General features: G+C 53.1%; 1 protein-coding gene across 1 annotated transcript in view; it reads right to left on the bottom strand.

Moving 5' to 3' along the window:
* Positions 1–24451, bottom strand: part of CHST3 (carbohydrate (chondroitin 6) sulfotransferase 3) — a 46121-nt gene extending 21670 nt beyond the window's left edge. Inside the window, exon 1 of the mRNA XM_012663244.1 lies at positions 24079–24451. The gene's annotated coding sequence lies outside the window, so the exon portion shown is untranslated. The remainder of the gene's footprint in view (positions 1–24078) is intronic.
* Between the last annotated feature and the right edge of the window lie 1011 nt (positions 24452–25462).

Below are 25462 nucleotides of genomic sequence, written 5' to 3'. Positions count from 1 at the left end.
CTATGAGCAATACATTGTTGTTGTTTATAAGTTTCCCAGTATATGGTATTTTATTATAGTAACCTATGTAGACTAAGACACTCTTTGACCCAAAAATTCAACTTCTAGGAATTAATCTTGCAGATATATTTAATACTTGCATGAATACGACAAACACACATATAATAGTAAATTGCTTATAGTTGCAAAAAGCTGACCATGACCTTAATGCACGTTAATGGGCAAAAAAATTTGTTAGCTAAATGTTCGGTACATTTCTCAGTGCAATACTCTGTAATGATTAAAAAGAAAAAGGCAGCTCTGTATGGGTTGATAAGAAATGCTGTTTAAGATATGAGTGACAAAAGCAAGGGGCAAGAGTGTAGGTGGCATCCTTCTAACTGTGTAAAAATCGGAGTAGATACACACAAATGCTGACACATGCATAGCACAACTCTATCTAGAGAGAGAAACAAGGAATTGGCAAGAATGGTTGAGAGAACTGGGAAATAGTGGTGGAAATTGGGACCCATTTTTGATGTACACCTTCTTCTATTGTTTGAATTTGTTACCTTTTCTAAATAAAAGGATATGGTTATAAAATAAATTGGAATAAAAAGAGTATATAGGCTGGGCACAGTGGCTCACAGCTGTAATCCAAGCACTCTGGGAGGCCGAGGCAGGAGGACTGCTTGAGCTCAGGAGTTCGAGACCAGCCTCAGCAAGAGTGAGACCCCGTCTCTATAAAAAATAGAAAAGTTAGCCAGGTGTCATGGTGCGCACCTGTAGTTCCAGCTACTCATGAGGCTGAGGCAGGAGGATCACTTGAGCCCGGGAGTTTGAGGTTGTAGTGAGCAAAGATGTGTATAGAGTTGTGTCCCAATCCATTGCCCTACATAGTTAGTGCTTAATGTTTACTTGAGTAACCAAGTCCATCTAAGAAGGTTTGTGATGAACCTAACCCAGAACAAGCAAGATGGAGACTGACAAAGATGGTGACTTGATTTCCAGCGTCTTGAACCACAGAATGCTGTTAAGCTGAGGGTGGCAAATAGTTTTCATCCCATGACCAAAAGCCAATAGGCTCATCTTAGCAGCCAAGAGCATTGTCATGAGAAGAATGCTGAAGTCAGGCTTGTTTTCTGTGGGAAAGGATGTGGTGGTTGATTAGTGATGTCTGTCACGTGTGTTGCTAGGGGAAGGGTGGGCAGGTGTATCACATATTTGCTACTCCCACTTTATGAGGAGCAGGCTAAGGAAGGCTAGGAATCTTCTGGGCCCTAGGGTTCTTTTTCTTCTTTCATTCCTGGTGTGCCTTATTATTCCTATTTTGGTCATGCTCACGACTGCAAAATCCTGTGTTCATTTGTGGGTTTTGGAGCTTTTGTCAGTTTTATTGATGAGCAACCTTTCAACCAGACATGTGTGCATGCACACATACATGTAGTGGGACTAGGGCTGGCCTTCAGCATACACAGCTTTCCCATTTTGCTTTGCACGCCTGTAAAGCCAGCTCTATTACAGAATTTTTGAGATAACTGCGTAGAGAAAGACTCCCCATGCATAAGCCCAGGATTCCTAGTCCCGCTCTGTCCTACTTACTGACCTTCCTAAGGAGACTTTGTCTCCCATCCATGTACTAACCAGGCCCGACACTGCTTAGCTTCCGAGACCTAAGGAGACTTTGAGATTTCCTGCTCCTGGAGAATGTCTAAGTAAGGGACAGGTTTTCTTCTGTTTTCTTCCAACCCTACTTCTGAGTGTTTCCTCTTCAATTTCAATACAGAGGAAACTGAATTGGGATCCTCTAGGCGTAGGTGGCATCCCACAGCCTCAAGCCCTCACTTAATGGCCCCAGTGATAGCAGGAAGGGGATTATTCCTGTGACAAAAAGAGGAACCCTAGCCTCCTCTTTTTCACGAGCAAGTTCTGCCCACCATCCCAGCTCTGGATCTATGGGGGCAGCAGGGATCTTAGCCCGTATGTATCTGCTGCTATCCCCTAGGCTGACGTATAGCCACAAAGGAGCCCATCTATACTCAGTCCTGGGAGAGGAGAGCTGTAGTCTGCAGGTGGGAACAGAGGCCAATTGTCCAAATGCTCTGAGCACTGGACAGATGGCCGTGGACTTAGACAGACTTGGGTTGGGTCCCAGCTCTCCCACGTACTCTCTGCCGACCTTGGGCAAGGGATTTAACTTCTCTGAGCCTAGGTTGGCCCCACAGGGTTGTTGTGAGCATCAGAGAAGCTGTGTGGGGCTCTAAAAATATTAACAGAAAAGACTGCACACAGGCTGGTCATTATAGCTGGTCTAGAAAAATGTTACCAGAGCCCGTCTATGCCGATGGGACTGTTGCTTTCCATTCCTTGGGACTATCTCTCTCCCAGCTGGGCTACAAGCTGCTGCAAGGGAAGGACACTGGCTGATTCACTTTGGTTTTTCCTATGTACCGGCCCAGACAATCCTTGCCTGCTGCAGCTGTTACTAGTGGTCAAGGGCTCACCTTTCTAGCATTATTTGGAGGGACACACTCACCTAACACATCAGGCCTCAGGCCTGGACACACCTGGATGTGGCCATGGGCAAAGAGTCTGAAGCTTCTCAGCTAGGAGGGCAAGTCAATTTCAACTCCTGGCCAAGGCTGATCAATGGGGAGGGGATGCCTGGAGTGCTGTAATTGACCAGGTGGGTCCCCAGCTGGAAGGGGTGCTGTGATTGTGGGTAGACCCTGGACATCAGGACTGTTTAAAGTTCCTTAGGTGATTCTAACTTGGAATCAGCAAAGATTGAGAACCACTACTTTTAGAGCACCCAACTTCACCACCTCAGGGCATCTCGGAGACAGCAGGAGCTGCTGCCTGTACACACACGAGCTGCCAGCAAGGCCACACTGGCGGGGGGCTGCAGAGTCTCATGCTGACCAGGGAGGGATGCTGGGAGAATGGGTCTGTGTTCCTTGCTTTACTCAGGACACAAGTGCTTGTGGAACTTCTGGGACCATATGTGAGCGATCCATTCAAAACCAGCTATACCTGGTATCCTACCACTGTATCCTACTCAGTAGTAGATGGGAACATTGATACACACAAAAACTAGGATGAATTTCGATGGAATTATGCTGAGTGAAAAAAGCCAATCACAAAAGGTTACATACTGCATGATTCCATTTATATAACATTCTTGAAATGACAAAATGGTAAGACGACAAATTAGTATTTCTGAGAGTTAAGGAAGGGGTGAGGGTGGGAGGGAAGTGAGTAGTATAAAAGGGCAACAGAGGTCGGGCACGGTGGCTCATGCCTGTAATCCTAGCACTCTGGGAGGCCGAAGCAAGAGGGTGGCTTGAGGCCAGGAGTTTGAGACCCCATCTGTGCTAAAAATAAAAAAAAGTTTTTTATAATTTTATAATTATTATAATTTAATAATGGGCATGGTGGTGTGCGTCTATAGTCCCAGCTACTCGGGAGGCTGAGGCAGGAGGATCACTTGAGCCCAGGAGTTTGAGGTTGCAGTGAACGAAAATGATGCCACTGCGCTCCAGCCTGGGCAACGGAATGAGATTCTGCCTTAAAAAAAAAAAAAGAAAACTAGCTCCCACAATGGTAGGTAGGGTTTAAAGAGATCTTTGCAAAATGGAACTAAACGTGGGGCAGTAGGATTGAGCAGAAATGGCCTCCCTGGGGCAGAAGAGTAAACTAGCTGAGTTCAACCTGGAGTTTGGGTTTTTTCAGAACAATGGATAGGTGACCCTCCTGGGGTCTATGCATGTGCAGTGATAAGTGTGGGGACTTTCTGAGAGGGAGGCAGAAGGAGGAAGCCGCATCCTTATGATGGGGAGAGAAACAAGGGGACAGGACTCTGGAGGGAAGGGCATGATATCTGACCCTCCATCAGCTGGAGGACAGGTGCAGGCTCCATTTAGGAGAGGAGCTGGGACTAGCAGCTGCAGGCACTGAGTCCTGTTGAGACCACACAAGACCAGGTCCCCAAGCAGTGCTGCTGCCAGAGCCCTGGGCAACCTCAGCAGGTTAGTCAGGCACAGGCTTGGAGTGAAGGAGACTGGGGCAGCCATGGCGGCTGTGCAGCACTGGCTGGGAGACCTGGGACATCTGGCCTACCTCTGAATTGCTCACTGGGCTTAGCAAGGGACAGGGTAAGCCTCAGGCTGCTCTATGGCAATTCTGCAGCTCCCAGGCAGGAAGAAGAAGAAGGGTTTGAAGAACTAAGATGGAAATTTTTAAAAGTGAAAGCTTTGGTACCTAATGAACCTCTGAGTGAAAAAAGCTCACATGGAACAAGGACATTCGTTTGCTAAGCACTTGCTCTGGGCCAAGAAAGGAACCAGGCACTGGGAAGAGCCCCTCCCCTGGGGAAGCCAAATAATTCCAGAAGTTAACACTTAATAATGAACCAGGGATTGTTCCAAGCACCTCATGCACACAAATGAACTTCAGCTCCAGAAGAACCCTAGATAACGATCAGAGATGATCATCACCATCCCCATCTAAGTAAGGAGAGGCATAAACTTACTCTCAGTTAAAGAACTCTCAGCTGGGATTTGAGCCCAGGAAGGCTGGCTCCACAGTCCACGGATTCAGCCACTGTACTCCACTGCTAGGCAAGCCGATTCGGCCAGAAGCAGGGAGCTTCACAGTCCTGGCCAGGAACTGGTCTTTCAGGGCCTGTCACCAACTTGTGTGACTTTGGACAACTCTCTGGACCTCTGTGTGTCTCACACTCCTTCTCCAAGAAATATACATGGCCCCAAATACAAGGTTCTTGGAAGATCTTGAAAGAAATATACTTGGGAGGCACCAGGACACTGCTGACCTCCCAGGATATGAGAGTCCATTGGCCATCCCAGATAAGTGGCTGTCACTAGCTGCAGGTGACGAGGAGTAGAATGCTGCTCCTGACCCCAACCCTGGGGTTCTGACGGGAGCTGGGTTGCTGCATTAACTCAGATCCCAAAGACTGAGTGGGCCTGGTCATCTGAGGCATCGTCATGAAATGCAGCAGAGGAAACCAGGGACAGGGCCCTGTGTGCTCCAGTCCTTCAAAATCAAGTCCAAACTCTGCCACCCGGGACAACCTGGCCCACCTCCTCTTTCTAGCTGGTCTCCACACGTCCCCTTTCCCCCTCCCTGTAGCCTCCCCATTCACAGAAGACACACAGACAGACCATGACAGAGCTGGGATTTGATCCCATGTCTGGCTGCAAAAAGCGGGCAGTGTGGTGAGGCAGGAGTAAGGGGCCAGACACCCCGGGTTATTCCAGCCTGGTAACTCATTAGCTGGGTGACTCCCAGGTAGAAAAGACTGCCTGACCTCTCTGTCCCACCTGTAGAGCAGGGTAACAGCACTGTGTTCATTCCCTCTGGCTATTATAACATATTACCACACACTCAGTGGCCTAAAACACATTATCTTAGAGTTCTGAATATCAGAAACCTGATTTTGGTTTCACTGGCCTAAAATTAAGGCATCAGTCCCTTCTGGAGGCCTTGGGGGAGAATGTGCTCTCTTGCCTTTTGCAGGTGCTAGAGGCTGCCTGCTTTCCCTGGCTCGTGGCCCCCGCCTCCTCTTCAAAGCCAGCAACCGCCGATTGAGTTTTTTTCATCATGCATTACTCCGACACACCTCTGCTGTGGTCAGATCCCCTTCTGCCTCCCTCTTAAAAGGACCCTTGTAGGCCGGGCACAGTGGCTCACGCCTGTAATCCTGGCACTCTCGTAGGCCGAGGTGGGAGGATTGCTCAAGGTCAGGAGTTCGAGACCAGCATGAGCAAGAGCGAGACCCTGTCTCTACTGAAAATAGAAAGAAATTAGCTGGACAACTAAAAATATATAAAAAATTAGCCAGGCATGGTGGCACATGCCTGTAGTCCCAGCTACTTGGGAGGCTGAGGCAGGAGAATCGCTTGAGCCCGGGAGTTCAAGGTTGCTGTGAGCTAGGCTGACGCCACTTCACTCTAGCCAGGGCAACAGAGCAAGACTCTGTCTCCAAAAATAAATAAATAAATAAATAATGAAAAAAAAAAAAGACTCTGTCTCCAAAAATAAATAAATAAATAAATAATGAAAAAAAAAAAAGGACCCTTGTGGGTGCATGTAGGGCCCACCTGGATGATCCAGGATAATCTCCCATCTCAAAGTCTTTAACACCCGTGAAGTCCTTTTACCATGCAAGGTAACATATTCACAGGTGCTGGTGATTCATATGTGGACCTCTTTGGGGGCTGTTTTTCAGCCTCGCACAAGCACTTGCCTCGTTAAATGGGGTACCACAAATTAAATGCTTCACACAGTGTCTAATCCATAGGAGGCCAGTGATGCTTACTCCCAGCTGGGCATAAGAATTACTTTGAAAGCTTGAGAAAAATATCAGTGCGAGGGTTTCCCCTCTGCAGATTCTGAGGGGGGAGGTCTGTGCATGGGAATTTTTTTTTTTTTTTTAAGAGGACAGGGTCTCACTATGTCGCCCAGGCTGCAGCGTAGTGGCTATTCACAGCTGTGATCATAGCTCACTGCAGCCCAAACTCCTGGGCTCAAGCCATCCTCCTGCCTCGGCCTCCCAAGTAGCTGGGACAGGCGCGCGCCACAGCACCCAGCTTGCATGGGAATTTTTATAAGCTCCCTGGTGACCACTGGGCAGCCTGGGGTGGATGACTGTCATCAGCACTGAATTCATGTTAGTAGCTATTCTTCACTCCCCACAGCTACTTAGCACGAAACCTCAGTGCCCGGGAGCTGTTCAACAAATGTTTGCTGAATTGGACTGAACTGAATGGCTCCAGGGGCCCCACACTGCCCCAGGGAAGGGGAGGGGGGTGAGAGGAGAGGGGTTTCTCCCTGCTGCACCAGGGGCCTAAAGAATGGAGTTCTGTGGGCAGACAGAGGCTCGGGCCTCTGAATCAGCCTCACACCCAGAAATGGCTGCCTGGGGGACTGGAGTGCTTTCTCCTCCCCAAAGTCCAGTCAAGGGGGCTGACCCCGGCAGAGTCAGTCATCAACGGGCCATTGTTACTGGAACAGAGGGGCTCTGTGCCCATTTAACACTCCCCTCCCTAGAGGAGCTGCTCCCAGCTGAGGGCTGGCTTCTGCAGGGCTGCAAGGCTGGGGAGGGGGCTGTGGGGCCCCAAGGTTGTGGAGGGGGAGGATTAGGGGTGGGGGCTAAGAGTCTCCTGGTTGGAGGAGTAGAAACAATTTGGGATATATACAGGCTGCTCTCCGAAGTTGGCAGGCTGCAAAGCCTAGGTGCCGCAGTGAGCGTTCAGCTGCAATGCCAGGAAAGGTTCCGGTCAAAGCCAGGGAACCGGGGACAGCCCGTGAAACCCACCAGACCCCAACCAGAGCCAGCGGGGACAGCCTTCCCTGTGAGGCAGTCAAGCCTGACCTACCTTCTTCCCTTTAAAAAAACAGAAAGGTGAAACCCACACGGTAAATGGTGCCTTTCACTGCCTTTGGAAGAATAGTGTTTTCAAAAAGGCTAGGAGGGTTTTATGTTCTGTGGGTTTGGGATTTGAGAGGCAGGTAATTCAACCAGAGCAGGGCATAAATGTCCCTTTGCTTAGCAGACCTTTTCTACGTTCAGCACGTTATATTAATAGTGTGAGCTGGATTTTAGGAGGACGGTGTCAAAGATCTCAAAGCATCCTCAAAAATCTCAGAGAGCCACAATTCTGGGGCTAGCCACCAGCAATTCTCATCTGTTCAGTAAGTGAATCCCCTGATGGTCTTTGCCAAGGGAGCACATCGCCTCGAAAATATCCTAGGAGGGTGGATCTCAAAACGGGGTCCTCGGGCCGGCAGCATCAGTATGACCCCGGAACTCGGTGCAAACGCAAATTCTCAGGCCCCACCCCAGATCCTGAACCAGAGTGGCAGGGGGGCCAGCAAGCTGCTTCATCAAGCTCTGCAGGTGACTTTGATTAACACTAACGTTTAAAAATCACCGTTCTAGAGTGACACTTCAAACTGCAGGTTGTGTAACTTGGTAGGTCAGACAGCCTGTTTTTTTTTTTTTTTTTTTAATACAACAGTATTGTGTAGATTAGAAAGTATCAAAGTGCTTCGTGTATGATAATGATAAATATGAGTTTCATACAACTTTCGTTTCAGGGGTGGGTGTGTGTATGTGTGTGTGTGTGTGTCTGAGGTTTTGGTCACAAAGTGTGAAAGCTACTACTCTAGAGCTGGGATGCAGTCCCCGAGAAAGGCTCCCCTCTGTAATCTGTCTGAACGGGGAGGTTTTAAAGATCACGGCACGAGAGAGTTGCTCTCGCCCCATCTGATGCAGTCATGTGGGCAGCGAATAGATGAGAAGGACTGTTTCAGGGCAGACAACCTCTTTACAACTCTGGCTTAAAGTTAAATTATTAATGAATTATGCATTTTCCCCATGTTTATAAAACTTTGTCCCCCGCCCCCATGCAGATGTGCCTCGTGAGATGTCTGCAAGTATGTGGACCAAACAGCTAACCAGTCACATCTAGGTAGTGGGACTGGGGGTGATTTGTAATTTTCTTCTTTGTATTTATCCATTGTACTTCAATTTTGCATACTAAGCGTCTAGCATTATTATAAAAACAATAAAGTCACTGCCTAAAAAAATTTCAAAGCTGAGGGTCCATCTCTCTGTGGAAATACAGAAAAAGGCAGGCAGTCCCCAAGGGAGGGCAGGGACCATTACTCTGGGGCTGGTGGGGCCTCAAGTGCCACCCCCACCCCCATCTGTCCCTGGCCAAATTCCACCCATCCCTGAGGCTAAGCCCAAAACCCCACATGTCTCCAGAGCTGTCCTGATCCTGCCCCAGAGGCATAACCAATCCCCCAGGGGACTAGTACTAACCGCCCCCCACACACATCTGTCACCCTCGCCTCCTTAGAAAGCCCCTTTGCACCTCCCAATTCTCACATCAGCCCGCTAGGCAGGCTGGGTCCTTACCGCCACTCTCTTCTTCATTATCCAGTGTAGCGAAACAACCTGCCCAAGGTCACCTGGCTGGAGGTACGAGGCCAGGACATGAAGGACGGAGTCTCTTGACCACACATTCCTCTCCCAGCACCATTTATCTCTGTACCTTGCACCACTCTTACCATCTTTCACCTTGTATCAGAGGTAACGTGCATGCGCTATCGCAGTGTAGCACCAAACAAATATGAAAGGGAAGAAGGAAGAAAGGAAGGATGCAGAAAAAGAAGGAAGGGAAGGGAAGGAACCTATCCCAGGGGCAAGGAGAAACCTGGTATGTTGTTGAACTTCCCCTTGACACTGGGCCCCCAAGGTCAGACATGGGGGAGGCAGCCTGGTGGGGCTTGGGGGTTCCAGACATCACCTAGCTGTGCCTTGAACACTCCTGCTTGTGGCGCAGCAAGCTGTGCTGAACAGGGGCCCCTTAAGGTCATTTCCAAAGAATCAGCAGAGAAGAGGCAGGGCAGCTCTCCTCCGGGTGCAGGAGGAGCCCTCCCTGTCTTCCTAAACGGCTGCTCCCTCGCTGCCCTTTCAACAGGGGCTGCTCCTGTGCCTCAGCCTTCTCACCTGTAAACAGGGTATGATGATACGATGACAGTGCCTACCCCACTGGAGCACTGTGAGGACTAAAAGATGACAAGGCACAAGCTCCTAGAACAATGCCTTGCATAGAATAAAGGGTAGAGGGTCACTTTACTATGACTACTAGTCTTTTTTTTTTTTTTTTTGAGACAGAGTCTCACTCTGTCACCCTGGGTAGAGTGCATCATAGATCACTGCAACCTCAACTCCAGAGCTCAAGTGGTCCTCCTACATTAGCCTCCCAAGTAGCTGGGACTACAGGCATGGGCCACCACGCCCGGCTCATTTTTTCTATTTTTAGTACAGATGGGATCTTACTCTTGCTCAGGCTGGTCTCAAACTCCTGGCCTCAAGCAATCCTTCTGCCTCGGCCTCCCAGAGTGCTAGGATTGCAGGCGTGAGCCACCACACCCAGCCTTAGCACTAGTCTTGTTATTAAATCAGCTGTGGGGAAGGAGAGGTCACCCTGCAGAGGAAGTGAGTTAACCACTGAGCCCTGAGATACCCTGCCGGGAAGCCTGGGGTATCACTGGGCTTAGAACCTGTTGATTGGCACCGAGCAGCATGTTGGAGCCATTTTCTACTGTGTGACCAAGCAAGTGGCTGACTTCTCTGGCTTCATCCCTCCTCTGTCAAGTGGGGACAGCAATGCTACTTCACAGGGTTGCCGTGAAGAAGAAATGGGATGATGCCTGTAAAATGGGTGGTGTGGTTCCTGGCACGGAGGCAGGTTTAATTTGAGGAAGTGGTGGTGGTGTTACTATTATTGAATGCTGTATGGACCGCCCTTCTTAACAAGTGGCTCAGAGCTGGTGAAGGCAAGAGGGGAAAATGGAGACGGGCAGGGTTAACTGGAGTCTGGGGAATGGCAGGCTCGGAAGCTGAGTGGACAGGCTGGGGCTGGCTCCCAGGAGCTACAGGGGATGGATGAGGGATGTGGGGGCCTCCATTCGTGCTGTATGGGTGGAGTCCAAGGCGAACGCTGAGGGCTGGGACTGTGGGAAGCCAACCTGGGAGCAACCTCTTAGCCACGATCATAGGCAATTATCATAATAACAGTCCCAGGCAGAGCTGGACTCTGCAGGGGGGCCCTCAAGCTATTTCCAGGACTGGTTATTTTCCAGGTTGTTCCTTGGTAAGACCTAAGGGTGGAACAGGAAACCCAATAGGGTAGCATTTTAATTGTTTTAAAACTGAATAATTTAAAATCACCTTATTCTGAGTTCAGTGGCTCATGCCTGTAATCCTAGCATTTTGGGAGGTGGAGGCAGGAGAATTGCTTGAGGCCAGGAGTTCAAGACCAGGCTGGGCAACACAGCAAGACCCTATCTCTACAAAAACTTTTTAAAATTAGTCAGCCATGGTGGCATGCACCTGTAATTCCTGCTACTTGGAAGGCGGAGGCAGGACTGCTTAAGGCCAGGAGCTCGAGACCAGCCTCAGCAGCAGAGTGAGATGCTGTCTCTACAAAAAAATAAAAAATTAAAAAAAAATTAGCCAGGCATAGTGGTGCATGCCTGTAGTCCTAGCTACTCAGGAGGCTGAGGCAGGAGGATCCCTTAAGCCCAGGAGTTTGAGGCTGCAGTGAACTATGATCGCACCACTGCACTCCGGCCCAGGCAACAGAGTGAGACACTATCTCAAAAAAATACAAAACAAAAATTAAGAAAATAAAAGCAGCTTTCACACGTGAAACTGATAATGGTGGTTGCCTCTGTGGAGGGACCCGAGGTCTGAGTCAGGCATGGGAAAGAGACTTTCCATGTAGTTTTTTGTGCCTTTTCAACATTGTACTATGGACATGTATTACTTATTTCACAAAACTTAATACAACTAAAAATAAAAGTAGGTGCCAGGCCGGGAGTGGTGGCTCATGCCGGTAATCCTAGCACTCCGGGAGGCCGAGAAGGCCGGATCATTTGAGCTCAGGAGTTCAAGACCAACCTGAGCAAGAGTGAGACCCTGTCTCTACCAAAAAAAAAAAAAATAGAGAGAAATTAGCTGGACAACTAAAAAATATATATATATAAAATTAGCCGGGCATGGTGGCACATGCCTGTAGTCCCAGCAACTCGGGAGGCTGAGGCAGGAGGATTGCTTGAGCCCAGGAGTTTGAGGTTGCTGTGAGCTATGATGATGCCACAGCACTCTAGCCCGGGCAACAGAGTAAGACTCTGTCTCAAAAAAAAAAAAAAAAAAGTTGGTGCCAGTTTTTTACCTATAGAGGTAGTGGCAAACTTCTTTTGAGGTTAAACTCGCTTATTTGGGAAAAGTCATTTTAACAGGCCTTTGGATTTAAGCAGAGGCAAAGACAAAATCCTATCCCAGAAAGGAAAATCTGGGGGCAATGAGAAACAAAACTGCCCTTATAGTCTAACTTCAAAGTCTACCTTTTCTGCAAGAGAAGTGACACCTCCGCAGAAATTATAAATGCAGTGATCGGGCCTAAGCCTGCAGGAGGGGAGGAGGGCAGGGTGCTCCCTCCCTCCTGTAGGGAGGAATGGCTACCCCTATAGCTGTTGGGGATTGGGGGTGCAAAGGGAAGTGCAGGCGGAACAGCCCTGCAGACTGTGGACTTATTAGCATTCCTGGGGGCTTCCCAGAAATCCTTGGGTAGGAGGACTGGAGTTGTGCAAACCACACAGAACTGGGGCTTGGGTACGATGATGTGGGCATTAAAGGTCACAGGGGACCCCTGAAGGCTGTAGACCCCTGCTGCTGGGTGTCCTACAGCACCAGTCCACTGAGGGCAATGGCAATGTGCTGCATGCCCACCGTAGCCAGACCTCTCATGGAGACCATGTGTTTCCAGGCCCTTCCACAGATAGGCACTGCTAAGGCCAGGGTGGTGCTGGCACCTAAGTGGAGAAAGGAACATGTCCCCTAAAGCCTGGGGAGGGCCTCTATGGCTTCAGAAGTACTCCAGGAAAAATGGTGACTCATTGCCCAAGGGAAAGCAGAACTTTTCTCTTACCTCAGAGAGCCACTCGCCCCAAAACACAAGCACTCGGTGACTGCAGAATGAATCAGAAGTGCCAGCACGGAACAGAGAGAACCGAACAGGCCTGTGCTGCCCAGTGTCAGAGGGCAGGCTGGCTCCGCCCTCCTCCAGGAAGAAACTGGCCCTTTGGCCTCTCTGCAGAAAGAAGATTCAGTCTCGTTCCACCTCTTTCTGATCGAGGGAGCTCAGGAGGCCAGAAAGCCTCTGTAAGCCTCAGTGCCCTCGCCTGGAAAATGGGGATAATCGTGCCTCCCTTGCAGCCGAGGGTGAGAGGGCGACGTTCTGCAAAGGGCCGGGCCACTGGCCCCTCCTCCCCAGCTAGCCTGGCTGCGGGCGGCACCAGCAGAGAGCCGTGAGTCGCAGCAGCAGCTGTGGAGCTGGCGTCCTGCACCCACAGGCTGGGCCAGGGAAGCTGGCACTCGGCCCCTAGCTTGACTCATACTCCTTTTCCAGGTCTGGTCCACCAAAACCAGGACAGTCCCTGTACTCCTTCCAGAGAGAACAATCAACAGGGGTTCACAGAAACCTCTCACCCCAAATGGCCGCATCAGCAGGATTTGCATAGCCAAGGACGCTGGGGCTCTCTGTCACCTCCTAAATGGATCTACAATCTCCAAGAAGCTCTGGGGAGTGCCCACACTCTGAGATGAAAACTGCCCTGGCACTTCCTGTCTGCACCATGCAATTTATTGGGCAAATGTTGGGAACACTCCACCTCCCCGTGGTTCTCTGGTGGCTTCACTTGCGGCTGGATGGCAGAGTGGCTAAGAGCACATCTGGAGTTTGACAGCCATGGGTTTGAATCCTGGCTGGGTGACCTTGGACAAATCACCTAACCTCTCTGGGCCTCAGCAATGACATCAGTAAAATGAGACTTCATGCGATCAGATTGATGCAAATAAAGCATTCAGCCCAAAGTACATAGAGCGCGCTCAGACACAACTGTATCCCCTAGGAAGGCAGGGCCTGTTTGTTAGTCTCTGAGTGCCCTCTAGGACACGGCACGGCGTGGAGCACACGTCTCAGCCAGGCGTTACTTTCATAGGTGATTCCAACAGGACAGCAGGCACCACCGTCTCGGAAAAGCAACTCTAAAAGCTCAGTGCAGGCTCCTGAGCCGTCCCCTCCCTGCCCAGAATTCCAAGTAGGAGCTTGGCATGGAAGCCCTTTTGGAAGCTCTTCTTGTCCATCGCCACTTCCAGAAGCTTCTGCCTCAGCAGTGTGTACGAGTGGGGCTGGGCTGGGGGCCCCGGGGGCATGAGGAGAGCTGACTTGGCCCTGCCACCTGGGGTGCGAGAGTCCCCTTACAGGGCTCTGGGCACTGGGGTCATCAGAAGAACCACAGAGGGCAGACGGTAGGTGGGCGGCAGACAGCGAGACTCAGTGATGTCATGTTTTCCCCAGATGACTCAAAGGCTTGCCCTTGGGCTATGAATGGTGAGCTGTGTGCTGTGGCCTCCTGCCCTTCCTGTCCCAGGGACCCACGGCTGCAGCATCCCTGCCCTGCTCCTGGCTGCGGCCCCAGCCCAGGGCTTGTCCCAGGCTGCCCCTGACATGTTATCTCCAGTCTCCACTTTAAGAGAAGACTTGAATGATGGCCAACATGAGTGTCATTACTGCCCCATGACTGAGTGACCTTGGGCAGGTTACTCTGCCTCTCGAGCCTCAGTTTCCTCATCTGTAAAATGGAGACGTGGGGAACAGCCTTGCTGGGTTGTATGGGGCTTGGTGAGGATGACTGTAAAGCACCTGGCACACAGCAGGTGCTTAGAAAGTGGAAAGTATGACATTCAAAGGCCTCTGTGATCTGACCTCAATTTACTTTTCTAGCTGCATCAAAATCTGTCTCAATAATAGCTCACCCTTCTTGATGATAACTGTGTGCCAGGCACTGCTCTAAATGCTTGTACAGAAACACATTTTAGGCCGGGCGCGGTGGCTCACGCCTGTAATCCCAGCACTCTGGGAGGCCGAGGCGGGCGGATTGCTTGAGCTCAGGAGTTCAAAACCAGCCTGAGCAAGAGCGAGACCCCATCTCTACTAAAAATAGAAAGAAATTAATAGGACAGCTAAAACTATATAGAAAAAAAATTAGCCAGGCATGGTGGCGCATGCCTGTAGTGCCAGCTACTCGGGAGGCTGAGACAGAAGGATTGCTTGAGCCCAGGAGTTTGAGGTTGCTGTGAGCTAGGCTGATGCCACGGCACTCTAGCCCGGGTAAAAGAGTGAGACTCTGTCTCAAAAAAAAAAAAAAAAAAAAAAAAGAAACACATTTTATTCTCTCATATCACCCCCATGCGGTGGGTATCATTAGTGAGAAAACTGAGGCACAGAGAGGGTAAGCAACTTGGCCACGGTCACACAGCCAGTGAGTGCAGAGCAGGGTTTTCCATGCAGGTAGCCTGGCCCTAGAGCCTGCACTGTAACCACAACTCCATCCCACCTCATCTTTCTCTCTTCTCATGCAGCCTACAAATGACAGTTCAGTCCTACCAGACTCCTCACCAATCCTCACATTCGCTCTGAACTTCCCCAGCTCCGGGCCCTTGCCCGGCTTCCCTCTGTGCATCGGAACACCCACCTCCCCTAGGAAGCCTTCCCCAAGTCTTCCCTGATGCCCACCTTTGTGGGCTCATCACAGTTGCACTCAAAGGTGGTTACAGGTGCCCAAGTCTCCCCTCTTCGTCTAGCCTGAAAGTGCCTCTCGTTATCCCCAGCCCACCCTGCACAGTGTCAGGCATGAGCAGGTGCACAGGTGAGGCCCAAGAATCCAGCGCTCGGGCCCTCACTGCTTTTGCGAGGACGGCTTGCAGGCTGGAGCCGGAACCATAGAACGCTCCTCCCCACCACTGGGGAGACAGCCTGCCAGCAGGCTTCCTTCTCTCTGCTCAGGGGAAATGACTCAGCCACAGGAGGCCTCTGTTACCTGGGCATGGGGACTGGACCCTGGAGAGGTCGAATAGATGTCTGCAAAGGAGACAGGACTGCTGGTGGAGTTGAGTAATGGCCCCAGCTCATGTAATTCAAAGGCGCCCCCATGGACAGGCAGGAAGGGGCAGGACTGGGGGGCCTCTCCGAGGGTTTCAGGCCCACCTTCAGGATCCCAGCCCAGCACCCAAGGGTAGTGACCTCAAGAGGCTATGTGCCCGGGGTCCCTCTCTCCTCGTCCCCTCCATGGCCCACATCAGCCACCCCTCCTACTCACTGTGACTCCTACCACCCAGCCCTGACATGAACCACCCCTGCAGGAGCATCCTGAACTGCGACTGTCCCACCGTCCCAGCCAGCAGGCCCAGAAGGGTCCTGCATCACATCTGTCGCTCGCTCCTCCCACAATCAGGTATAAGCCCTTGCTGCATGCCTGGGGCTGTGCTAAGCACGGGGGACACAAAGGTGAACCAGGCAGATGCTGTCCTGCCCTCGCAGAACTCATTACCTGTGCAGCAATCGCAGTACAGTGGGGTAAAATGTGATGAGAGGGACCCGCAGGCAGCCGTGGGGAGGGGCACTGGCCCAGCCTTCCAGGAGAATAGGACATCCAAGCCGAGCGGAAAAGAGGGGAGGAGGGAATGTCCTTGGCAGCTGGAAAGGCTGCAGAGAGCAGGGTGTGTGCATCTGGAAATGAGGACAGTTTGGAACTTGGGGCACCGAGTGCAGGTGAGGGCTGGGGAAAGAAGAGGCTGGGGAAGAAATATTCACGGAAACCCACAGGGCCCGTGGAGGCCACTCGGCGTCCTGAGCGGCTCGGTGCTTACTCTAGATGGGGTTTCTGTCTCGCTGAAACAGCCGCTGGGGAGACGGAGGGCTCCGATCTGCTAGTTCCCCTTGCTGGCTTAGACCGCACCTGCTGCCATCTGAGCCACGTGCCGAGAGCAGGTCAGAGCAGAGGGGAGCAGCACAGAGCTGGGCCTTGCAAGAGGCGGCTGTACAGTCTGAAACGCCCTGCCCAGGTCACACTTCCACTCAAACTGCCCACAAAGGGGCGTGCAACGCCAACCTCCCCAGAGCTTCCTAGCCAGAGCCCAGTGGCACACCCTGGCGACGGTTATGAAACGAGTGACTGTGGGTGCCACTTCTGTCCGTGCAGCCACAGCAGGACAGACACACACAGGTGGTTCCACGGCAGGGCTGAAAGCACAGATCCTGGAGCCAGCGTCGGGGCTCAGGCCCGGCGTTGCCCTTCACCAGCCATGGGATGCCAGCAATGTATCCGGCCTGCCTGGCCCTGCCTTCCCGTCTGTGAAATGGCAGCTACCTCTGGAGCTTCCGGTGAGACCTCAATGAGTGGATGCCCGAAAGGTACTGAGGACCATGCTGGGCCTGCTAGCTGTCGTTATTACTGTTTCCTGTGTAACCCACCCCCAGGCACCTGCGCCACACGCAAAGGGAGAAGGAAAAGTGAAAGAGAAAGAGATGCTAATCTCTGAGGATAAAAGCGAGACGGGGTGCCTGACCTTTGCGGTCACGGTCGCTTTGGTTCTTCATCTTCTGTGGAGGGCGACATCCCCTTCATGACTCCCAGACTCTCAGTTTCTAATCTCAGGGCCTCTTCGGACATGTCTGTCCTCAACCCTACAGGACAGGCCCTGGGCTTCTGTCCCCAGGGGAGAGTGGGGCACCCGCAGCCTGCTGTGGCCCGAGTTGTGAAATTCCTTGCCGAAAATCAGAGCAGTCACAGCAGGGGGGTGGGGTGGCCCAGTTTGTTTTCAAAATATTTCCTCAGATAGCGCTGCTTTGGCTCAGACACGTTAGCACTTTCCAGAATCCTGCAGATGGTGCGGCAGCTGGAGAGGAAGGGGAGGGGGGACGCGGGAGGAGAGTGGGAGTGGCCCAGGGCCAAGCTCAGGTAGCCGTGTGGGCCGGGGCTGGCACAGGCGGGTGTCGGCATGGCATGTGTGAACAGGAGTGTGCACACACACAACAGAAAGCCGATCAACCTGTAGACTTGGTTTGCAAATGTCTAAGCCGTGGAGCCTTACTCTGAACCAGAACTTTCCTCGGAAGCCCAATATGGAGAACAGATAAACGGAAGAGGGGCCTGGAGCCCCCTCCCATCAGGCCTCTGACGGGTCCCTGCTGAACTCTAGGACTCCAGGGAACTTAGTTTTTAATTTTTTTTTTTTTTTTTTTGAGACGGAGTCTCACTGTGTTGCCCGGGCTAGAGTGCCGTGGCGTCATCCTAGCTCACAGCAACCTCAAACTCCTGGGCTCAAGTGATCCTCCTGCCTCAGCCTCCCGAGTAGCTGGGACTACAGGCATGCGCCACCATGCCCGCTAATTTTTTCTGTATATTTTTAGTTGTCCAATTGATTTCTTTGTATTTTTAGTAGAGACGGGGGTCTCGCTCTTGCTCAGGCTGGTTTCGAACTCCTGAGCTCAAACAATCCGCCCGCCTCGGCCTCCCAGACAGCTAGGATTATAGGTGTGAGCCACCGCGCCAGGCGAAGGGAACCTAGTTTGAAAACCCCTGCTGCTCAAGGAATCGGACCTTTCTCGGGGAGTCAGCATTCACACTGGTTTAAAGTAATGAGCTTCCTGGGGAAGATGAGATTATATTTCCAGTAAATTCTAATTAGATACAGGAAATGCCATACATCCTGGAGAACAGGGGCTCAAAGAGTGCAAAGTGATGGATCCCATTCGCTAACAAGTTTGTGGGTGTCCTTGGGAAGCTGCGCACTCGGGTCTGTGACGAGTGGGGCAGAGAATGTGTGGCGGATAATAGCAAAAAACACGTGCCTAGCTCTCACCATAGCGGACGCACTTCTAAACGCCTTACATACACTAACCCGCCAGCAACCCTGTGCTCCAGCAGGTTACTACTACCCTCCCCTCTTGCAGATTAGGAAACGGCATCCCAGAGAGGTTAAGTAACTTTCCCAAGGCCACACAACTGCTAAGCAGCACCTCAGGCATTCTGGCTTTAGAATCCCTGTTCTTAACCACTACATAATTTGCCTTTCGAATCAGTGTGTCCCTGTGTTTGTGTATCTGTGTGTGCACACATTTGTGCCTGTAATGGTTGTTTGGGTGTGTATCTGTAATATGTCTGGCTGTTTACGGAAATGTTTGTGTGCGGGGGTCATTATCTGAGTGTGTGTGTGTGCGTGTGCGTGTGCGTGCATTTCTGCCAGTGATGATGCATGTGCTGGTCTGTGAATATATGTGCGTGCAGCCCAGCCCACCAGCCCTTCTCTCACCAAGGCTGAGATGTACAGGGCTTGGCTCACAACCCCCACTCCAGCAGCCTGGCAGCAGCAGGGCAAAGTAGCTGGACCCAGAACCTTCCAGCAGTGTCCCGCTCCCCAGATCCCAGAGGTGTCATGGTTTGCAGATTCAGCTCAGCACAGCCCCACACACAATGAGAAGGCGCCTTGGCCACGCCCTGGCTATGAGGTGGGTGCCCTCTGCTGCCAAGCCCTGGTTCTCCCCCTCCTCATTGCTGGGTTTTTAGAGTTGGTCACCAAAGAAACTGAAGTTAAGAGACTGAAACTTTGCTTCCTATCCCACAGACTCCATCAAGTACAATAGTGCTGAGCGTCTCAAGATCCTTGGTGTCATCATTATATCACCACCACCCCTGAGCTGTTATGACTACAGCCAAAAGCAAAGAAATTTGACATTTTAGTCCTGGAAATCTACAAAGTGAAGGAATATAAGGATTTTGAACGTTTCTTCACAGGTGGTCCCACCTTAGGGAGACACAATGAGAGAATTAGCTTTGGTCTACCCACCCTAAAGCACCATTTAAGATACAAAGCTTCCTTAGATACCACAAAACTGGAAAAAAACCCCACCGGTATCCACCATTGAAATCAAACTCACCAACCCATCTGGAGGTCACCATCTGCCCGTTGGGCAGGACCAGGCCTGCGACTCACTCAGATGGAGCAGGGCCGAGCTGAGACCCCCTGCGAGCTTCTCTCCCACACACATGTTCTTCCTGTCCGTGGCCACCGCGTCCCTGCAGCACAAGGACTGGCCGGTGCAGGGTGTGTTTCCTGACTTTTGAGGCTCCCAAAGTCGAGGAGGAGGGGCTGGGCAGGGAGGGGGCAGGTGTAACCACGGGAGGCCAAATAAGAACATCCCAGGCTGGCCTCCGAGGTGGTTGTTTACTTGTGGCATTCAGGAGAGGCTGAGCTGGGAACTGGCTTGTTTATTTTCCACACTTTTCCTCCAAATCCTTTTCATAGATTCCTCCCGAACCCCAGTGATAAATTTCCCAGAGCCCAGAGAAACCCACAGCCCTGCAGCACACAGCCATCTTTATTAGGAGGCCAGGGCGGGGGAGGGGAGAGGGTGGGAGTTGGAGACATGAAGTTACTGGTGGTCAGAGGAGGCCTGCCCCCTCCCTCCACACTGCCCAGGGCCCAGGAGCAACTGGCCAGATTTGGGGTGATGGAGACAGAAGGCTGAAGTGTGTCCACCCTCAAGCACAGAGCTAACTGTCCCGGCCTGCCAGGGGGCCAACCCACACCCAGCTGTGGAATCCACATGCTCTGGGTGGGTGGGACCAACAGCATTCTAGCATCTCTTTAGGCCTCAGAGAAGAAAAGGTGACAAGTACCATTTCTGTTTAAGGAATGAAAAGGGGAACTGTTTCCTTTCAGACTTCACCGCAAGCCAGAGACCTCTCTGAGTGTTCCCACGCAGCTAAGGCTCCCTCAGCACTCGCTGCTTTCAATTTCCCAGCAGAGACACTCTCAGCCCCTCCCTGAACTTCACCCAGCACCTGACAACGGTCCCAAGTATCTCCCATGTGTACCGCCTGTGTGCCAGGCACTGGGGCGGAGCCAGGGGTACAAGGCCCCTGCCCCACAGGTGGCGTGGCATCTCCTCACACCCAGTCTCTCAACTTCCATCCTGGCCAGCGTGCCCATTCTGCAGTGGAGGGGGGAGAGGGCCCCAGTATCTTTGCAACTCAGCCCTGCAAAGGCTCTGGGAACTCACCCAGGTGGGCTTGCTGTGGACGTGGGCAGGGACCGGCAGGGCAGTACTCATCCAATGCTCCTGGCTTCCTTTTAGGAAGTGCCAGCCTTTCCCCTACTATGGACACCTGTGTCAGCGGCTCTTGGGGCAGAGATGGAGCTGGGTGGAGTAGTGAGGAACTTGCCCCAGCAGGGCAGGTAACCCCTCTCAGCCCTTGGGGGAGCAGGGGTATAAAATACCAGCAGGCCTGGCACAGTGGTTCATGCCTGTAATCCTAGCACTTTGGGAGGCTGAGGTGGGAGGGCCACCTGAGGCCAGGAATTTGAGACCAGCCTGGGCAACATATCGATGCTCCCTTTTTTAAACCATTAAAAAAAAAATATATATTAGCTGGGCATGGTGGCATGTGCCTATAGTCCTAGCTAGTGAGGAGGCTGAGGCAGGAGGATCACCTGAGCCCAGAAGTTCGAGGCTGCAGTGAGCTGTGATCGTACCACTGCACTCCAGCCTGGGTGACAGAATGAGACCCTGTCTCTCAAAAACAAAACAAAACAAAAACAAAACAAAAAAACCAAGCAGACTGAAACATGGCTACGGGGGTATCCTGAAGGCAGAACAGCTACAGCTCCCTGGCTTCACAATCTTGCCATCCACTGCACCTCTCCAAGCCTCATTTCCTCATCTGCAAAGTGGGGGCCACAGATAACTGCTGTCTGTCTGTGGGGCATGTGTGTGAAAGCAGGAGCTGGGGACCAGATAAGCCAAGTGGTTGCCACCTCTTGGGTAGCCCACCTGGCTACCCGGCTCCACCCCATCCATCTCTTCTGTGGACCAGACACTGCTGAGGAGTGCAGCTCTCCAGGGTACGTGATCAGGGTGGGAAGGATGGCCCCTTATATTTACCAGTTAAGTGACAAGGAGAGGTGACAGGGAAGGCTTATTTCCCTAGGTAATAGATTACCCTGGGGAAGGCCAAAAAGGGAAAGGAATATAGTAATCCACTTGAGGATGCTTCCATTTACCTGGCAATTTCTTCCCTACCCAAGGTATGGCCGTAGTGGCAGCTTTGTCCCGACTTCTCAGACAAGCAGCAAATTATCTCTCACTGGAGTGACTGCAACATATCTCTGAATTTACCCCTAAACCTCTCACTGTTTCCTGGCTCCAGATCCACACAGAAGGCTCCAGCAGCCTGGTACCACCCAGCCTTTGAGTCCTATGGCCTATGGCATAACCCAGCTCGGCAGAGTCTGTGAGGAAAGAAGAATGCAGTCAGTCAGAGGCCCCAGGACCATGTTAGTATACAGCATCAGTGGTGTTTCCTTGTTGCCATGAGAACCACTAGGGACTTTACAGAACCCCGCCCCACCCCCCACCACCACCACTGGCATGGTGGGGACAGCATGGGTTCCGGAGCCAGACGATCTAGGTTCAAATCCTGGCTCTGTCTCTCACCACCTGTGCGACCTTAAAGAAGTTACTTAACTTTTCTGACCCTCAGTTTCCTAATCTGTAAAATGGAGATGAAATGCTAACCTTACAAGATGTAATGGCTTAAGGAGATAATATATACAGGGCTCCTGATTCACAGAAGGCATAAAGAAGGTGGGGAGGTGGCATGGGGAAGGGACTGGCTGTAGTGTTCCACCTGAAATTGGGGGTGGCCAAGCCCCGATTACTCCTTCTCTCATCTGGGGCCACAGTCCTTGGCTTTGCTAATTTCAGCATTTATTAATAGAAGTCTGAAAAGCACACTGAACCTAGTCAGAGTTCTTCACAAGGGGGAATGAGTGGGGAATGATACATTTCTTTTCAATTACATTGAGCCACCCCCACACCTTGTGTGCTCTGAATCACAAGACTACTGGCAATCCAGTTCTGGGAAGGGGGATGCTTCTGCTCCTCTGGGAAACTCAGGCAAGGTGGCATGGAAGAACCCACACCAATAGTCAGGACAGGGACCGTGACCACCCCTCCACCTGCTGCCACCACAGAGCCACTCCTGGAGGACACTGCTCCTAACCCTTCATGAGACCCATCTCCAGCCAGGCCAGAAGGAGCCAGGAAAAAAAGCAGATGCCCCCCAGTTCCACATGTTCCCATGTCCCCTCTACTCTCAGCACATGCCCACCGGCCTGGCCCATCTCTTCCTCCACTAACCCACCCCTCTCCCCTGCAGCCAGGAGATGGGAGGGTTGATGGAATCAACTGTTCTCTGCTGCAGATCTAAAGTTATTCCTGAACTGAGACCCCACTGAATCTGCCAAACAGCACACTATCTACCAAACCCCACACCATTCCCAGCTTGGTCAGGTACAGAAATGGAACTTTTCCTGCTGCCCTCTTAGGGGGACAGAGGACAGAGACCAATGAAGTGGCTCAAGTCCTCAATGCCAGCCCACAGGGCACAGTACAACATGCTGTTTGGGCCACTTACCCAAACAGATCGGGCAGGGCTCCCCGGAGCCACTAGAGTCCCCTCCTCTGTGGGAAGACCAATTCCAACCCAGCAGAGGCCCACTGGGCTTGGCTCTTAGTGAGTCTATAATAAATGTCAATTACTGTTGACTCTATTTATCACTCAACTACTTATCGAGTACTCACTGTGCCAGGCACTATGCTAGGCCCAGGAAAGCCCTTGGTACACCTTGGGCCCCAGGACACCACACATCAGAAACCAAACACAACTTCAGGTGAAAGTAAAATAAATAAGCCTTTAGGACCGTCCTGGTTTCTCCTGACCTTGGAGGCTTAAATTCCCCCACCTTCCCTTATACATCCACACCCTAGGCAGGAGTCTCCTCACCGGGTCGCCCTGGAAGTCCCTCTGAGAAAGCACATCCGCTGGGGGGAGGGTCTCTGCTTCTCTCAAAGCCCCTGTCACCGCCACCACCCAGCTGTCCAGCACAGCACCGACCTGCCAGCCTTTTCCACTCTGTTCACAGACCCCAGCACGCTGGGTTGACTTTATGAATCACTCCCTCCTCTCTCCGTGCCTCGCCTCCGGAAGGGCAGCACACACCCAGACACATCATCCAGACACCGAGTTTCCACACCAAGTCCACCCCTGCTGAACCCCGAGAACTGACTGCAGTGTCTGCTTTCCGCCTCCCCACTCCTTGGCCTCGGTCCCGGCCACGACTTTCCAAAGACCAGGCAGCCCCTTCCCCGCCCGTTGCGCTTGGGGGGGGGGGGAGTCCTTCTCAGTGGGGGCTGCGGGGGCAGCAGACAAAGACCAGGGATTTATTTGAGGGGCATAAGGACGTGCCTGGTTTAAAAGCCAAACCGCCCGCGCTCCCAGGAATGCGCATTTCGGGCTGCGGCTGTGCCCTGTCGGTGTCGCGAGTGCTCAGATCTGTACGCGCTGTGTGTCTGGCGCTTGAGTGGTGAGGAGCTGTGTGTGTCTGGCAGGTGTGAATCTGGGTGCAGCGGGTTGTGGGTGCCAGCGTGGGGTTTTCCCTGAGCCGGGACCTCCCTCTCCCACCCTCCGCTGCGCCCCCCTCTTCCCCCAAAGTTTGGCGCGCGCGCCGGGACGCGGAAGGCGGGGGGCGCACGGCCGGGCGGCTTCCCCCAGGCCCGGGAGGCGGATCCGGGACGCCGGCGCCCCACTTACCCCGGCCGCCGAGCCTCCCCCGGCGCGGGCGGATCTGCTCCTCCGTGGCTGGGGTCCGGCGCGGGCAGCATCCGCTCGCAACTTCGCCCTCCTCTCGGAAGATCCCGGCAGAAGCGGCCCAGCGGCCCCGGCTCCCGCGCGGCCCGGGCTCCGCGCCCTCCCCGGGGGCGGCGGCCGGCAGGGAGGGAGGGAGGCGCTGCCCGGCGGGTCGGCACGCGGGGCGGGAAGCGGCGCCAGGAGGGCGCCGTCCTGCCTGCGCAGCGAGCGGGCGAGCGAGCGGTGTTGCCTGGCGCCCTCCCGCTCCGGCCCGAGCCGGCGAGCGGCCCGCGACGGCGGCGGCAGCGGCAGCGGATTCCTGAACTGCGTCCAAGGCGCCCGGGGAGCCCTCCTCCTCCTCCTCGTCCTCACCCCACCCAGCTCCCACCACCGCGCGCCCTGCAACTTCGGAACCGTTGGCGAAGTTGGCGCTGCTCGGGCTGCGCGCCGGCCGGGCCTCTGGGGGAAGGAAGGGGAGGAGGAGGAGCTGAGGGGGAGGGGACCGGGACCCGCCCCCGGGGAGCCGCTCTCTCCAGGACCCCTTTCTAGGCCTTTGTTCCGGGCGCTGCACCTCGGCCCGCCCGTCCCCCGGGACTCGCTTGGGATCACTCGGATCCCCACCCCCTCCCAGCGAGGCCCGGAGGCGCCCCCAGCCACTGGGCGGGTGCGTGGCGCAAGAGGCTGCGTGGAGATCCCCGCGGCTTCACCCTGCCAGAGCCCCCCCAGGCTGTTAGTGACCCCCCACCCTACTCCCTCGGGAGTCCCCACTGGTTGTGCGGATGTCCGTCATCTCTGGCCTGGGGAGGATCTTCCTCCCTCGCCCCGAGGCAGAGAGACTAAATGCCAGTCCTCCTGGTTTCCAAAGACCACAGCACCCTCTCCCCTGGCGGCAACAGGTCACCCTCCTGCCCTTCTGCGCCTTCCTGCGCCGCCTGCCCGTCCAGGGCTCCCAGAGCGCAAGACCCGGGAAGCGGGAAGGAAGTCGGTCCTCCCCGGCCAGCCAGAGCCTCCTGGCATTATCTTCGCGGACCATCCTGGGCAGATGGCGTCTCTGGCTGGGGCTGCCGGGCGAGCGGGAACCCCGTCGCCTTCCGCGTGTGGGGCAGTGGCCGGCTGGGCAGCTCCGCCTCGGGGGTACAGAGGCTAGCTTCGCGAGGAACATGGTAAAGGGCTCAGAACCGGAACACAAACCGAACCTCCCCGTTGCTTGTCCGAATCCTGGTGATGGCCATGCCCCTGAGAACGCGAGAATGTCTTGGATGCCGCTTGTCCGGCTTTTCTCCTGGGACTTCCAAGTAATCAGCGTCCTGAGCTAATTCAGGCCTAAGACAGGAATCCTGATGTTCAA

Source organism: Propithecus coquereli, unplaced genomic scaffold (assembly GCF_000956105.1).
Source record: "Propithecus coquereli isolate 6110/MARCELLA unplaced genomic scaffold, Pcoq_1.0 Scaffold80, whole genome shotgun sequence".
Lineage (NCBI taxonomy): Eukaryota > Metazoa > Chordata > Mammalia > Primates > Indriidae > Propithecus > Propithecus coquereli.
The sequence above is the reverse complement of the archived record's forward strand: the minus strand, read 5'-3'. Positions and strand labels throughout refer to the sequence as shown.